Consider the following 14,657-nt stretch of genomic DNA (forward strand, 5'->3'; position numbering starts at 1 on the left):
CAAGGAAGGGTCACAATGCTTGTGTGTCTGTGCACGTGAGGAACAAGGCACAGACAAATGCAGGCTGTTCCAGCCCTGCAAAACAGGGATGACTTGATGGGTAGCAAGGGAAAGGGGGGGCAGGCACTTGGGAAGGAATCAATATACATCAGTGGGGGGAAGCAGAGGTGGGGGCAGGCAAAGAGAAGACAAACCTGCACTCATCCATTGGGGGTTTATTTCACATCCTGCTTTGCCTGCCCAGTGTACATTAGTGCAGGAGTTGGTGACATGACCGCCACTGCCACCTTGGGAGACAGAGGGCCTCGCCACCCACCGCCAGCCGCAGGATTAATTATGATAATGTATTTCTTTCCCCTTTTGTCACCCTAATGAATGGGCCCCTTTAAGATTTTAAGGCCTTTTGTTTGTCCAGTTTTTAAGGCGGTATTGTAGGGTAGGGGATAGCAGGTGGCATGGCCAAAACAGGCTCTTTTGTCTTCTTTGGGGGCTTTTCTTTTCCTGTGGTGGATTTGTGCAGGGGGGGGGGCAGCCTGGTTGAAGATGCAGAGAGGCAGAGTAGAGACACTCCTCAGTAAGTTTCACTGCACTGATAGTGATAGGAGAGAAACTTCCTTGTTTGGGGAGGGGAGTTTCAGAGAGAACCCCCTCTTTCTCCCTCTTTCTTTCTTTCTTTCTTTCCCGCCTCACACACCTCCCATGGAATGGGACCCATCCTGTATCCTCCAGATCACTCCCAAATTCCCAATCTGTATTATTTATCCTGCATTCACATGTGAGCAGGTCTAGACAAATCACTGCAAGCACATCTCCCAAATCAAAATGTCAGTGTCTGTTCTATCAACTGCTACAAAGAGCAGAGCAATCCAAAATTAGGGGTGTCGTCCAGAGATGATGGAGCAATAATGTCCCTTGATTCTGCACTGCTTCCAATGTTTCAGAATGGAGTTGTGCTAGTCATGCTTCTTGAGGCTTCTCAGGATAAAATATGACATACACCTGCAAAACTATTTTGTCCCAAGACTGTGGTGGGGAAATTGACCACGTGTATTGCAGGCAGCTACAGTTTAGGAATATCACCTCTGAGTCCCTAAAAGGGCTGCTTTCTGTACTCAGCAGGACATGGTTTCTTCTTCAGTGTTTTAAATATTAGGAAGCACATGAAGGATGCTTGCTGATTTTATGCAAGAACAGGCAAAGAACTTCTAATGAAACTGGCACTACTATAGAGAGTTAATGGTCTCTCTGGCGTACAAAGTGCCACACCCTTTTGGAAAAGGATGCCAAATAATGTCCCACAGAAACAATGGGGGGGCCTGTGTGTTAAATGTTTTCATTGTGATTTGGATGAGCACACTGTGAGCATGTTTATAAAATCTGAAGACAGAGTGATATTTGGAGGGATCTCAAACATTTCAAAAAACAGATCAACTTGATAAATTTGAGTACTAGGCAGAGAGTAGCAAAATAAAACTGGACAAGATGGACTTTGTTGGAGTTTTCCAAACTGGGGGTTTGGGCCAGTTAATCTTTAATGCCCTTTACTTAGTGGCACCAGCATAAACTGGATATGGGGGAGGGCATTCATAGCTGAAATAGCAGGGGTAGGGAAGGCTGGCGTTGATGAACTCCATCTGGATTTGGTATGTCTTAGAGGAACGAGGTTCAGTCACCCTTTAGCACAGATAGCTTTGTTGGTCTGAATAACCCTTTTCTAAATAATTTCCAGCCTTTAAGTAAGGTTTTACTCTGACCAAGAGTGGCTCTCTGAGTGCCAGCCTGATCCTCTTAAGCTCTGACTGTATAAAGGTGAGAGGCAAAAAAGAAGAAAAAAAAGCTGGCCCAAGACTAACTTATGCTCTCTCTTTCCGTGCATATTTATAAATAAATCTCCTTTCACTGCACTAAGTCTAGATGTCCAACATTCTGAATCTGGCAATGAAATGGTGGGAAAGGTGATGCCAGATGGGTTAAGCAGGACTTGTGGTTGCACAGCTTCTGGAAGGAGCCCAGGATCTGTCAGGACCAGTGAGATGAGTGCTTTTATTGACCCAACCTGCATGGTAAGGATATGCTGTAAGCAGGGTCCGTGGCATGAAACTGGGAAGGACACAGAAGCACCTCATCCATTTTGGGGCATCTTGCATTCTCTGGGACTCATAAAGTAACAACTCTTACAAGATGCAGAAATCTACCCGGCTGTCAGAATGATTACATTAATGCAACATTCAGCTTGGAAGCCCCAAAGAAGAATCTGTAGCGCAGAAAGGGTTTGTAGGGGAGATTATAAACAGGTAATGGGGCACACAAGGCAGCAGCAGCACTGCTCAATACATGATTAGAGGCTTGGTCTTTCTAGTTTTCTTCTTCTTCATGGCTTTCTCAACAGAGAAATAGCATCATGGAGGAGGGAATGGGATGCGTCCCTGTAGTCCCTTTCATACCAAGTCCTGTTTGTGAGGGAGGAAATTGCAATTCAGAAGCACCGTTGAAAATGTAAGAAAGCACCTTCTGCAGGCACAGAGGTCAGACGTCTGAGCGAACGCCTTGAAACTTGGGTGGGCTCTGCCTCTGCCTGGTGAGGCGAGAGCAAAGCTTTTATCTTGTCCCTGCTCTTCCCTTCTCACTCCTCCTCTCCTCACACCCCAAAATCTGCATGAGAGAAACAATAGAGGCGCAGTTCTTTGCAGTAGGGCATTGAACTGAGGAGGGGGAGGAGATGGGGAGGGAGAGGACAGCAGGAGCAGGGAACTCGCCCACTCACAGTCCCAGCACACAGCAGTCGGTCCCACCTGCTTTGCACACACATACATGCCTCAAGCATGGATGCATGTACCCTTCAGGCATGCACACACATTGCCCTCCAGACATCTATTGACTGGTACACACACACACACACACACACGACAGGGGGAATGCAAGGTCTCTAGATTTCTCTCTTAGAATCAGAGGCCAATTCAGCAGTGGCTAGTCCATTAAGGCAAATGGGGGCACTTCCCCACCAACCTCAGTGAGCTTTCAGTCAGCTCCCACCTGCCTGCCTTCTTACCTTCAACCAGCCCAGAGAGCAGCCTTGGATGATCAGCTTCCTCTTCCTTAATCTTAGTGTTGCCTTTGTAAAACTCAGCAGGGAAGAGGGGATGGGGACAAAACTAGAATGAGTTGGCTCTGCCTGTTGTTGGCTGTGGCGCCACCTACTGTCAATCTCCCTGCCATCTGCCCTGCCAGTCCCCGTGGACACCAGCCACCATTGGGGACCATTGACTGTGTCATATGCTCCACGGTCAGTAAGACTGTCAGACTGCAGAGACCAATAGAGCCCTTTTAAGCAGGAAATTTGCCATGTAATAGCAAGACATAAAACATGGCCTTTCCAGAGCCATCCTAGTATAGCTTATTTTGCCTGCTTAGATCCTAGCATGGAATTCTGAGTTTATTTTACTTATTTATTAAATATTTATATTGCACACTTGCAACAACACAGGGTCCTAAGAGAAGCTTAAATAGATTTAAGAACAAGATAAAACATGGTCAATATTAAAAACGTTGGCAGTACCATGAAACAAAACTATTTAAACTTGCCATCTGAACACACTCGAAGAGGTAAAGAGAGGCAAATATTCTGGGGCAGTGACTAGAGTGGGTGCTGATGATTGAGAAGGCCCGATTATGCATTCCCATTCTCACAGGGCATAGAAGGGCCTCTCCCATTGACCTCAGGGTGTAGATAGATGCATACAGAGGAATTGTTCTAGACAGCACTGGTTGTGATAATATATTTAGTGGCAAGAAGAGTAAAATGGAAAGTGTTGTATGATACATACAGAAACATAGATAACCAGTGTGGTATAGTGGTTACAGTGTCAGGCTAGGGTTTGGAAGACCAGAGTTCAAATCCTCACTCAGCCATGAAGCTCACAAAGTGACTTTGGGTCATTCACTGCCTCTCAGCCTAACCTACCTCATAGGGGTGTTGTGAGGATAAAATGAGAAGGGGAAGAACTATTAAACTCCTGGCAGGAAAGGTGGGATATAAATGTAATAATAATAGTAATAATATCAAGCTCCATATTGGGCAAAAGATTTCTGCATTGCAAGGAGTTGGACTAGATGATCCTTGTGGTGCCTTTCAGCTCTATAATTCTATGATTCTAACAAAAAGATGTATTGAACCTAGTAGATATTTACTAGGTAAAGGTAAAGGGACCCCTGACCTTTAGGTCCAGTCGTGGCCGACTCTGGGGTTGCGGCACTCATTTCGCATTATTGGCCAAGGGAGCCAGCGTACAGCTTCCGGGTCATGTGGCCAGCATGACTAAGCCGCTTCTGGCGAGCCAGAGCAGCGCACGGAAATACTGTTTACCTTCCCGCCGGAGCAGTACCTATTTATCTACTTGCACTTTGAGGTGCTTTCAAACTGCTAGGTTGGCAGGAGCTGGGACCAAGCAACGGGAGCTTACCCCGTCGCATGGATTTGAACCACCGACCTTCTGATTGGCAAGTCCTAGGCTCTGTGGTTTAACCCACAGCACCATCCGCGTCCCATTTACTGGGTACAGCATGGAAAAACATTATGAGGGTGCCAACATTAAAATTGTGCTCATAATTGAGCCCACCAATGCAATGCGTCCTTTGATATATTTTTGTAGACCAGTGACACCCAACCCTCCAATATTTGGGTAGATATGCATAGTAACCTAGGTATGGATTATAGGGACAGACAAACTGAGGCAAGTGGGAAGGCCTACTGTACTCATAACAACATCTTACCAGCAATAATTAATTGTACAGGTTTGTGGCTATGTAGCTAGCTCCGGGGTAGCAGAACCATTTTCAGGTTTTGTGCCCTGTTGTACCAGCTACATGCACAATGCCACAACTCTGCATCTGGCAATAACAATTGTGCCAAGCATAGAAAGGCTGAATTGCCCTGCTGTGGTATTATGATACCATTACAACCTATGACTGTGCACACCAGGGCACGTCAGTCTATGCTGACTGAGCACTACTCTAACCCTGTATTGGTTGGCATGATGATTTCCAATTAAGTTGGCTTTTAGATTGGAGGTTTAAAACCAGAGGCCCGCTGGGTAGAATTTGGTCTTTTTAAGAGTGGCTCCTCAGCTGACAACCCAGAAGTGAGAAAGCAATGAAGACAAAGTGATGACTGTGGAAACAGAACTTGCTAGCAGGACTTTTTTTTTTTTGGCAGGGGGAAAGGGCCAGCTCCTCAAGGCGACTCTCCTGCAAAACTAATGGTTGACAAGGGTTTCAGATTGTGTGCTTCATCAGTTTTATTTAGCTTAATTTGGCCCTAAGGAAAATAATTCCAATCCTTTGTTTGTTTGCTTCAGTTTTCCTTGGGAAGTAAGGCCTCAGACCATTAAACAGCTGTTGAAGGCCTTGACAACAGTTAAGAGACAGGAAGCAGGAATGCTTGTGACTCCCCCCCCCCCTTTTCACAGAGCAAAGTTACAAATGAAGGAGTTTTCCATGTATTTATCTTGAGAGCTAGCCAAGTCTGCAAAGCAACATGTTCCTAATTTTCTGTAGTTTTAACTCCAAATTAATTTGTAAGTGATCTGGGTGCCTTGTTCCTCGAATGACACCTAATAGTGCAAGGGAAGTGCCTGCCAACTGAAACTTTGCAGCGGGCAAAAAGAAAGCAGGTCAGGAAAAGGCCTGGAAGCACGACCTCCTGTGAGTGTTTAACAAGGTGTCAGCCCACGATGTTTGCAGATCAGACTAAGTGGCTGTGACATCAGAGTCCCTGGCAGAGGTGGAAAAGGGATTATTCTGATGGCCTGGATACACGGCAGTACAGAGCAATAGCAGACCCATCTTCATTGATGACTAGGCAGCCTGACTTCAACCTGGTCAGGATTTGTCCCTGGGTTAGGGATAGACATGCAAAGGGGGTGTGCTCACACACACCCTAATGTTTTTAAAAAACTGGGGGTCAAGGGAAGCAGACAAAGAGAGATGCAAGCAGAATAAAAAGGCTGGAATGGATCTACAGCTGTCTCTGGAAGTGGTGACAAGGCAATTGGCTCCAGTGATGGCAGTAAGGAAGGAGCAGGAATTCCCTCCTTCTCAAGCAAAAGCTACAAATCCACCCAGCCTCCGCCTTCTTCTTCTTCTTCTTCTTCTTCTTCTTCTTCTTCTTCTTCTTCTTCTTCTTCTTCTTCTTCTTCTTCTCATGGCTCTGTCTCCATCCAAGCTCCACTGGCCACCTTTTGTGGAGAGAGATCTGTGGGGTGAGGGGCTGCTTTTGTGGCATGCAAGCAAGGGGGAGGAGCCATTTGGCCCCTGGCCCTCCAGAATTACCCTGCTTCTGGTCAGCTTGGCAAGGGTCTTTTTCTCTGCAGGAAAAATCAGTAAGACAGCTGGAGACATTGGTTGAGTGCTATAAAGATGTATCTTGGGGGCTGAATGATGTCTGGGCCCATGCATGTGAGAGCCCATTGGCACTCCCACTAGGGGAAGCTGCTGGCCACCATTAGATATATTCTGAACCTCATTCAGCCCTAGGTAATAAATGAGCTGGGACCACCTATGAACATAAAATATGCTCATGAAGGAATATTATACAAGAAACTGATATGAAAATTTGCCTTACCATGCTATTTGGAATTTTCATTCAGAAACTTGGATGGAGCCTGGCAGCATGGTGGAATCGCAGAAACAGCTGAAGGTTAGAGGTCACAAATTGGGAAGTTTCCTGCTGGGCATTACTGGAAACTGGCCATGTATCTCTGCATCATGTCTGGCTGCAAGACAGCAATGAATCAAAAATTAAGTAGGTTGCCAAAAGATCAAAGGCTGATTATGTGTTTTTGGAATTCTTATACTTGTGTTCATTTGCTATGTTGTGAGCCACTTTGGGTACAGTTTTGTGGAACAGTGTCATACAAATAAACACATGATGATAGCAAAAGGAAGAAGAAAGTTCCTGTGCTAGAAAAGTGTGATGCAGGAATCAAAGACAGCTATTTGACTATGGCAATTAGAAACCCCCCCCCTTTGAAGGAGGTAGAGTAAGAGTGAAAATGAAAGTGGGAGAGGCTACCTCCCCCTCCCCTTCCCACCCTAGGACATTGTAGAATAAATTACAAGATGGTGATTTATCTCCTTTCAGTTTGGAGAGATGCTGGGAGGAGAGTATTGACCTAAAGCAAAAGAAAGGAGAAATTTGTAAGGTAAGCCTGGAAGTTATGGTAAACACTGTCTGAAATTCTGGTGGGCATATTTTTATTTACAACACTGGAGAGCCAGGCAGCGTAGACAAGGTTTAGACAGATGGACCTATGATCTGACTCAATACAATGCAGCTTCCTGTGGTTATATGAAAAGCCCCCATATAAGAGTCTCACTGGGGGCAGCAGTGTGTATATGTGTACAATAGGTGCTGTGGCTGCCGAGCAGAGGAGACATCAGGGGAGTGATGGCAGAGTTGGGCCTCCGCTAGCCATGCTCTTTCTGATGCGTTCACAGTGAAGAAACAAACCTCTGTGATTCCATGCTGAACAGGGGGGAACTAAATTGGCTCAGGCTCTTGCGTCATGGGAAGCGTGAAGGTTTGGGTTGGCTGGCAAGGTGGTTGTAACCTTGGCACCTGGACAGAAACCCCTTTATTCCAAGCCTTCTTCTACCTAGTAACTACTGGAGTTGGCTGCATCATCACAAGCTGCCCAGCACTCACCTCAGGCCTTCTCAGCCATGAAGAAGAGAGCAGGCCAAACCCACTGCGGTTCGCCAGTGTCCCAGTGCTCCCTGCTCTTAATAGGCCACTGCTAGAAACTCCCACCAGGAGTTAATTAACAGAAGGAAAACACTTTTAAAGGCTGCCAAGCAAGCAATCGACAGTGTCAGGCAAGGTTACCACTACACAAACTGAGCTCAGCTACACAACTTGCAGCCAGGATCCACAACACGCACACACACAGAGCTGCTGGCAATCTCTGTGAATGAGCAGCTCACCAACAAAATGCCTGAGGAAAGGGCAGTGGTTCAGCTGGGAATCCAAGTTATTTGCCTGTTGGCTAGGATGGCAAGGCCAGGGATTGCTTCAGACCTGTGGAGGACCAACTAGAATCCAGGCACTGAGAAGTCTCAGGCCTGAAAACATTCAGGTGAAGCAAGGAAAAGAACTAGTCAAGATGGAGCATCCTGAATTATGCCACTTATCATTGGGATCCTACCCACAGGCAAAAGTCTGAGGGATGAGGATTGACGCAAATATAGGTGTGTGTGTGAAAGCTTTCGTGCGTTGGTAGCTTCTCATTTGGATTATTAGAATGTGTTTGTGGGTGGGGCTGTGTGTCTCTGGAGTCAGTCGGGAAGCTTCAGCAGATGCCAAATATGGCTGTGAGAGTGTTAATTGGGACCAGACTTTATGAACATAATATATCACACTTTTCTCATCCTCACTGTCTCCTAATTCAAAGTGCTGGTTTTGGCCTAAAAGGCCTACACAAGCCTTGGGACTTGAAGGGACGCCTCTTTCTGTCTATATGGTGAGCTCATCTATGGGTGCCCTTTTCCAGGTGCCCCCTCAACCCAAAGTTGTGAGGGTGGTCATGAGAGGGAGAGAGAGGGTCTTTTCAGTGGCAGAAAGTGTTCCCTGCGGAAGTTTGCCTTCTCTGGCATCCATGTTCTCTTTTTGGCATCAGGCTTAAGACTTTTCTGTTCTCTCAAGCCATTTAATATCATGTGTTTGGTTTTCTTTTTAGTCCCTGTGATAGTCTTAGTGGTCTTTATGTACTTCTATACTGTATTTGCCGGTTGTTTTTTAGCTCCTGTGGAGTTGTATTGTATTTTATTTTGTTGTTCTTTTGGCTAGATGTTTAAGTTACAGTCTGATTTTTTATGTTGCTATTATGCTTTTCATTTATTTGCATTATGTCCGGAGAACTTATTTATGAGGCATCTGACAAATATAAACAAATATATAATAAATAAATAATGGTATTACTAATTAGTGAGGAATTGCGTAGAATTTTGCCTGCCCTTCTATCTGCATGTGTAAATTGCCTAGAGACTTTGAGGGGAAGGGAGAAGGGTGAAGAAGGAAAGAAAAAGGAAATTCAGGAATGAAGCCCCAAATTTGCCTGAGGTATCCAGACTCCTACCATGACAACAGCTCTGATCAGAATGTTTAGAGTTGACAAACCAAACCCTCTCACATCAGCAGCCAAAAAGTCTTTATAAAGTTAGCTCAGGCAGAACAGAATTCAGACACAAGCAGAGTATTCTTGAAAGCCACGTTGCTATCTCTGCCCAGTCTATCATGCTCCTAAGGCTGCTCTCTATGTCTAAGACTAAGAGGGACCTAAAGGCCTGGCTCAGAAAGTCAAACAAAGAAGAACAAATCTCTTGCTTAGTGTCAGTCATTAAACAACTCATGGGGCTTACAGAATAACCTAACAAAGTCCTTACTATGTCACATGAATGGTCTCTCCACGTACCTTGCCTGTGACAGCAATTAGCTTGAGATGACCCTTCGACAAGGCAAACAGCAGAACAGGCCTCTACAAGAACACTGAAAGATGTATAGGAAGGTGCCATATGACATACCCATTTGTCCACCTGACTCATTGTCTCCATTACACTGGCTGTGCTCATGCCTCATGGTCAGCCACAAACATGGAGAACTGCTACCAGTCAGTGGTCCTGTCTGCATGTTGCAGAAAGCCACAAACCATGGCTTACTGTGAACAAGCAGAGTGCTAGTCCATGCTGCTGAATCACTCCCATTTTACTCCACGCTTCCTCAAACTGGGAGGAACAAACAAGACTTGGCTTACTATGGCATCTGAAGCAGCACTTGTGGGTTTGCCCCCTGCTCCAAACATACCACAATGGTTAACCAAGGTTTGTTCATTGCTTTCAAATCGTGTTTTGAACAAACCATGAGTGCTGGTTCATATGCCATGGGAAGCGAAGGCTTGTGGTTTGTTGCTCCCAGCTTCAGGAGGGCAGCGATTTAGCAGCATGCACTAGCATATGAAAGGGCCCATTGACTGGCAGCAGACTGCCAGGGTTTTGGACCTACTTGGAGAAGCAATAGATTGGAGACCTGTCATTAATGTATGTTGTCTGTTTACCCTCTAAACCCACATCACAACCATGTCTGAATTTTATTCTACTGTGTGGTGGTACAGTGGTTCAAGCTGCTTATACCCCGTTTTGTATTCACTCCTCTTCCATCATTATGCCCAGTGATTTAGCACACATTCAGGAAGCACTTTAGGAATTGGTAGGTATCATTCCCTGAGATACCCTAACTCACAACTGGAAGCTAGCCTTGTGAACGGCACTGCATATCTAGGTTCTTGTCAGTTTTGTGGAACAGCAGGAACTGGGATAAGTTATCTCTACAGTGGGTCTGGGAGGGAAGCAAAGAGTTTCTGACCTACAGAGAAGGAATGAATGGGTATGGAATAAAACCAACATATATTTATTTATTTACCTACCTACTTACGACTCAAAATGATGTGTCTAACTGGGGCACAATAAAACCATTCCATAAAATGCAAAATAGGTTAAAATACAGATCACAAATCCCAACTGCAACATACACAGATGTCTAATGCCAGAAACAATTTGTGAAGAAGTAAAAATATAGTTGAGCCTTCATCAGGAAAGACACAGGTTAAAAAAGAAGAAGAAGAGTTTGGATTTGATATCCCGCCTTTCACTCCCTTTAAGGAGTCTCAAAGCGGTTAACATTCTTCTTTCCCTTCCTCGCCCACAACAAACACTCTGTGAGGTGAGTGGAGCTGAGAGACTTCAAAGAAGTGTGACTGGCCCAATGTCACCCAGCAGCTGCATGTGGAGGAGCGGAGATGCGAACCCGGTTGCCCAGATTACGAGACTACCGCTCTTAACCACTACACCACACTGGGTTAAAAGTCAAATGAGGATGTCCTAAGGAGTGACCAGCCAGAGGACTGCTGGACCTTTTACTCCCCAAAGCCTCAGAGCTCCGGGAAAGAAGTTATTGGGCTGCCATAGACCCCACAAGCTGACCAAACTCACTTGGACAAGACTGAACTTCTGGTGCCTATGGCAGATATCATTTGAGGGGACCCCGGCACTGAGAGAGGCAAGGCACAACTCACTAAGAAGGAGTAGTTGCTGCTGCTCTAATGGCTTCTGGGACTATATTCTCTGGAGAAAGAAATGTAAGGTTTGGGGTCTGGCTCTGTACCAAGGGCCAAAGCTCAGTTTGGAGTTGACACACTTTACCTGTTTTGTCTTCAACAGGGGCTCCCATCTGAGTGTATCCCCCATGGAACTGATGGATCAAAGGGCATTCCAATGGGCATTCCCTTTGGACAGCAGGTCAGTCTCCCTCTGTATAAGGCAGGTTCCTATGTATGCCAATATCATAACCTTAGACTTGGCCTGGTAAAGGTAGATGCAATGGAAAATTTCTTTGGAGCAAAGATGGGATATAAAGGCAGTAAAATAAATACTTTCCGTTTTGTCTACTCACCACACTCCATTTACATCACATGTAAGCCTATTATTCCTAGTTTTTCTCTTTTGTCTGCTTCTGAAAGAAAGTTAGTGATTCTCCCACAATCCTCTACTTAGATGAGAGAGACAGAAATCACATCTTCACCATATATGGAAAGCACTCTTATAGCAGTCATGGCCTCTCCCTGAAGAATTCTGGGTACTGCAAGTTTGTTGGTGCTGAGTGTTATTAGGAGACCCTTTATAAAGCAACAATTCCCAGCACCCTTAACAACTACAGTTCCCAGGATTTGGGGGGCGGGGGTAGGCCATGACTGTTAAAGTAGCACAGGAGTGTTTTCAATGTACAGTATGGATGTGAAGAAAAGTAGAGACAAGGAAATGAATGAGACATCTTGCTTCATTCTCTGTTTGGCAGAGTGATCGTTCTATTAAATCTGTTATCAAAACTGTGTTTTGCCAATCTTTCCCCACCCACCCCGCCTACACCCTATGCCAATCAGATCTTGCTTGGGCATCTTTGACCTTCAGGGTGCGGCCTTACTGCATGAAGCCAAGGACAAGATGGCACCCATCATTCAACATTCAGAAATCAAGCAGGCAGGCAACTAAATTTGTATTTCATCACTAACAACATGACAATGTCCCATTGAAGACAGCAGGCTAGTTTTTGGAAGAATAGAGTAGGATATGAGGCACATATATCACTCTGCTGTTCAACAGAGGCGAATTACCTTGGTTGGAAGGGGCTGCTGCCTCTGCTCCCCGCCCCCAGCACTCAGCAGCTGCCTCTCAAGGCAGCTCCCTTTGCCTAATGGCAGGGCCGGCTGTGGCCTTGAATAAAGCCACTGGCCACAAGGTCTTCTCTTCTGCCTTCAGCAGAATATGGGAGCATTATGATTGCAATGTGTGAACGGATCTGACTGAGTGAGCCTACCTCTGGGTAGAGTACATTATCCAGGATTATCAGGGCAGCATAAGTATTATTGATGTTTGTTTTTAATTCCTTTTTTGCTTTTAACTTGCTTTTAACTTTATGATTTTTTTGTTTAGTTTTATGATTTTATATTATTATAAACCACTGTGATATATCTTTATCATACAGTGGTATATAAATATTCAATCAATCAATCAATCAATCAAACAAACAAACAAACTTGTCCTACTTCATCTTTACAATCACCCTGTAAGGAAGATTAGGTTGAAAGATAATGATTGGCCCAAAGACACCCAGTGAGCTCCTTTCCAAAGCAGGGATTTGAACATGGGTCTTCTTGGTCCTAGTCTGACACTCTTATCCAGGAGTAGCCAATGTGCCCTCCAATTCTCATCACTGCTAGCTGTGGCTGATGGGAGTTGTAGTCCAAAACCTCAAGAGATCATGATGCTGGCTATTGCTTTTCTAAACACTGCACTACACTGGCTATCCATCCATATATTAATACATGCACATATACATATCAGCAGTGACACAGTTTACCACTCTAGAAGTCCAAAAACCTGCCGATGTAGAAATGAGTGGAAAGGCAGTAACTCTACCATCGGACTTGAGCATGACAGGCGCTACCATGATATTACATTGCAAAGGTAACAGAACTGGCACTTTAGGGCCAAAGAAGATGCAGAGTCTTTTCGTTCAGCTAGTGAAGCGATACAGACATTTGGCCAAAAGTGTTATGAAAAGCTCACTGGGGGAACTTGGGCAAGTCACTGCCTTTCAGCCTAACCTACCTCACAGGGTTGTTGTGAGGATTAAATGAAATGGGGGGAGAACCATGAACACTACCTTTACCTCTCTGTTAAAAAGGCAGAATATAAATGTGATAGATAGATAGATGATAGATAGATAGATAGATAGATAGATAGATAGATAGATAGATGATAGATAGATAGGTGATAGATAGATAGATGATAGATATAGTCTGTTCTGTTTGCTCCCTCTCTGCTCTGGCTTCCTTAAAATAAAATAAAAACACAATTCTTGAGAAGGAAGGCATGGGCTCTTATTTTACTGGCCTCTGGCAACCTAAGTGTAGCAGTGGTTGGGTTAAAAAGCGCTTGACAGAGGAAGATTAAAAACAATCCAAGGAATTTGTTGCAAACTTCCTGGATGGTTCCCCACACGCAGTGGCGTTTTCTTGGCTGCCTGGCTTATAATCAGCAGAGTGGAATGTTGTAAATTAAATATTTTTAAACAACTTTGCTCTCTCCCTGGTTAAACATTGCAAAGATTGCTCTTTCTTGTCTGTTTCATGCTGGGTGGTCTCCCCCCCCCCCCATTTGCCTGTACGTCTTCCTCAAACACAATTAACCATTTAGATGTTGCACAAAGGATTAGCTTATGCATACAAGGCCAGACGCTAGTCCTTTTCCTTGAGGTGGGGGGCGGAAGGGGGGTGGGGGCAAGGAACCAGGGGGCAGATCTTTTACTTTCCGCTAAAATACAAAAGCCAAGAAAATCCCCTAACCCCTCCAGTTTTCCTTGAATGATAAAGGCCCAATGGCAGGCTCCTCAGCTGCCCTCAAGTGCAGGCCTCACAAGCTCCTTGCTTTCTTATCTTAATGGTCAGCACTGAAACAGCCTTAAGCATCCCAGTTGATGTGGCACCCAGAAATTCTGGTACCTTATAAACCCGAAGTTTGCCTTAACACACTATCTGTTTATGAGCTTTGCCTATCCACTGGTCTGCTGTGCCTGCAACAGTTATTTCTCGACCCACTGCCACTCATATGTGGAGGTAACCTGTATTCTCAAAGGCAGATTAATCAGAGGGATGTTAAGAGACAGTGTTCTGAAAAGTGGAGAGTGTCATTCCTCCTCAGGTATACCTACCAAGTACTCACATGTGTGGACATAGTCTGTTGATGTATAAATATTTGTACCTCTCATGAGAACAGCAAGCCAAACCTGGGAGATGAAGTAAAACCCTGCTACTTCAGGATTAGCCGCACTCCTTAACTGGAGTTACCAGCACTGGGGAAGAGGAGTATATACAGGTGCTTCCTCTCTTGAGAGCCTGACAATGGCAGAAGAAGCCTCTGTTTGAACTTTGGTTTGGCAGCTGTGTTGTAGTGTGGTGTAGTGGTTAAGAGCGATAGACTTGTAATCTAGTGAACCTCCACATGCAGCTGCTGGGTGACCTTGGGCTAGTCACACTTCTTTGAAGTCTCTC

General features: G+C 45.0%; 1 protein-coding gene and 1 long non-coding RNA gene across 4 annotated transcripts in view; one reads left to right on the forward strand and one right to left on the reverse strand.

The window, feature by feature from the left end:
• PTCH2 (patched 2) overlaps positions 1-11,375 on the reverse strand; it is a 75,877-nt gene extending 64,502 nt beyond the window's left edge. The window contains exons 1-3 of the mRNA XM_081193141.1: positions 11,251-11,375; positions 9,468-9,530; positions 6,620-6,770 (exon numbers count right to left, since the gene is read on the reverse strand). The gene's annotated coding sequence lies outside the window, so the exon portion shown is untranslated. The remainder of the gene's footprint in view (positions 1-6,619; positions 6,771-9,467; positions 9,531-11,250) is intronic.
• The window catches only part of LOC308586563, a 30,731-nt gene continuing 23,343 nt past the window's right edge, over positions 7,270-14,657 (forward strand). The window contains exons 1-2 of one of the 3 annotated variants that reach the window (XR_014007945.1): positions 7,270-8,244; positions 11,269-11,346. This is a non-coding gene — a long non-coding RNA (uncharacterized lncRNA). The other 2 variants (XR_014007946.1, XR_014007947.1) reach the window with 2 other exon arrangements.

Source organism: Podarcis bocagei, assembly GCF_964188305.1.
Source record: "Podarcis bocagei genome assembly, chromosome: 5".
NCBI lineage: Eukaryota > Metazoa > Chordata > Lepidosauria > Squamata > Lacertidae > Podarcis > Podarcis bocagei.